Source organism: Watersipora subatra, chromosome 10 (assembly GCF_963576615.1).
Source record: "Watersipora subatra chromosome 10, tzWatSuba1.1, whole genome shotgun sequence".
NCBI classification, from domain to species: domain Eukaryota; kingdom Metazoa; phylum Bryozoa; class Gymnolaemata; order Cheilostomatida; family Watersiporidae; genus Watersipora; species Watersipora subatra.
In genome coordinates this window covers 41,261,460-41,264,124 of record NC_088717.1, presented here as the reverse complement: position 1 = coordinate 41,264,124, position 2,665 = coordinate 41,261,460, and the positions used below count along the sequence as shown (strand labels likewise).

Here is a 2,665-nt window from a genome sequence, read left to right as displayed (position 1 = left end):
TATACATACACGTTACAGAAACTGTGTAAAAGGAGATTTGTATAGAAGTGGATATTGAGTCAAGGTGCATCAGTTTCTTAGAACTAAATTAGATTAGGAATAACAGCGCAACAACAGCTGCAGATGAATATTACAGTGATTATATTGTTACTGGCCTTTAAAAAGTACTACTTTAGTATTGTATGCCACAAAGATGCACCTTGCAGTTTGAGTGTAGGATTTTAGCATAATGATGCTGTCGGAGATCATAAAACGACTGAATAAGGTTTTTCATCAATGACGCAGTGGTTGAATATACCATCTGTGGATCCGTAAGGTGTTTCCCAAAGCATAACACATCACTAGATCTTAAACTACTGATAAAATACACCACACAATGGAGTGGATCTGGCTTTGTATGAATACGAAAGTATTGATCTGCAACTAGCAAGATTCTGATGACATCGTCTGATGGACGCACCAATCCTCCATTGTTTTGTAGCTTGAGTAGAGTATAGAGATGTCGGTACTGGATACTTGACTTAGTGGTAACCAGCAACTGACGGCCAATGTCGCGACAGCACTTTAGTTAGCTTTTGCACAATGTAGCCAGCTATATAGACTATACTGTTACCTATAACAGAAATTTGACATCTGAAATCATTGAGTTCCACAAACTGATCAACTTCTGGAGTAGCCTGTATGATGAGAATCTCGTTTTGAGCAGTAACATTACCTGTCTTACTAGCATCTGATTCTGCACCACATTTGCTGATAAGTTTGCGAAGGTAGCCTTAAACTGAGTAACAGTAGGATTATTATTCCAACCCCCTAAACAAAAGCATCAGTTATAACAATTACCTAAAATCAACAAAAAAGAATGTCTTATTCACATAAACATAGTACCCTTAATAAACAACAATACAACTAATAAAATAAATGAAAATAAAAAAGCTCAAAATGCTACCATATCGCTATGTAAAATGAAAATGCTGCAATTTTCACTGGAAGTCATTCACACCCATCTTAGGCATAAAGCTTAATGGTTGACTTGCAACAAAATTCACATTATCGTTATTTGATATGAAAATATTCCCCATGTCTTACCCTGTTGTGTTGAAGGCAGGGCTGTTAAAAATTGATGATTTTTTTTAAATCAAAAAGATCGAGTTCTATTGTTTTATTTGATTTTTTTTATTTAAATCGATTTTTTTTGTTCCAAAAAGATGTTTTGTGTTTTAAATTGCAAGTTATTGCTATCAATTTGGAATTTATGATTGGCAGGAGTATTATGTAGTTTTATTACAACAACTAAGAAATGAAAAAAAACATTTACACAGTTAACATTTGATAAAAAGGACAGCATAATTTATGCGTTGGACATTAAATCCCAGAAACAAAGATGAAGAATCACAGAGAACAGATCACACAACTGCTAAGCTGCAGACATATTCATAGGCACTTGCTGTGGCAGCTGTCACTGTTTTGGGTGCTGTTGGAGGTTTCTAATTTTATTTTAGATATAGCTACTTTAAGTTGAGCAACCTGGCAGCACTGTGCTTGACCATATGGTTTTAAATTCAATCATTGAAAAGTATCATTCAACATTGAAAAATATTACCTTTAAATGACTTCAGTCGAACGTTTTAACCTGCTGTCAAAACATGGATCATTGAAATGTTCGTTGCAGATAAGTGCTCAAGGATCAGGCTTATTCACTCTTCTGCGGTTGCGATACCATTGTAAATAACGAGAGCTCTCAGTTGCTTTGTTTGGAAATCTAAAAATTAAAATGAAACTGTAGTAGTTAGTTAGCAACAGTAGTAATAACAATAGTATTATTACTCTTATTTCCTTACTGCTAGCTAGATCCAGGTACAACAATAAATTATATTATAAGCACGACAAACACTTCCTTCAAATATAAATATTTAGAAATAACCTAATGGGTTGTAGTTCCAAAATATTAATATAAAAACAGTTCAATATTTAAATAATAAAAAAACTTCGTTCTCAAGGAAGAACATTTCACTCACTAGCTTATAAATTTATCTAATCACCGACAAAATACAGTCAAACTCGTACACTTAGTAGTGACACTGATCGACTCTCACTCACCCAGTGACTAGTGTAGTAGAACTAACTAGTGGCAGTACTAACTAGTAGTAGCACAACTATTAGTAGTCGTAGACTTGAGCAATAGTAATAGAACTAGTAGTAGAAATGACTCACTTGTGAAATGTCATGCCTTTTCCTTTAAAAGTCCATTCTTGCAGTTTTTGCAGTTCATGGAATAGCAATAGCACTGTGCACCTACACCCTTATCTCTCGTACATAAATTATTAGTAGCAATCTCAGTAGTCTGTTCCTTTGATTGAGCGGTGTATTCGTGACCTTCCATAGCTGTTAAATCTGAAATTAGATTTCTTTCTCACATTGAACACAATGAAATTAACTTGAACATTAACTGATAATGGCGTCGGCCGGATTTCCGTACTCGCGAATGACCTCTTGCCATTCCAGGGGTTTTAAGTTCAATGGTTGTAATGCTACAATCTTACCTAACGCACCATTGGGTCAGTATTATTCTGTGGTTCAGTTTTGCCATGAAAGATATTATTGAAACAAAATCAATATTTCAAACTGTGTCAATTTAATTTTGTGGATTGCTGTTGATACCTATATT

General features: G+C 34.4%; 1 long non-coding RNA gene across 1 annotated transcript; it reads right to left on the bottom strand.

Annotated features, from left to right (window-relative positions):
• Positions 1-480: 480 nt before the first annotated feature.
• On the bottom strand, positions 481-2,435 carry LOC137406578 (uncharacterized). Its single transcript, XR_010979908.1, has 3 exons — positions 2,212-2,435; positions 1,601-1,759; positions 481-613 (listed from the first exon to the last, which is right to left on the bottom strand). It is a non-coding gene; the product is annotated as an uncharacterized lncRNA (long non-coding RNA).
• Between the last annotated feature and the right edge of the window lie 230 nt (positions 2,436-2,665).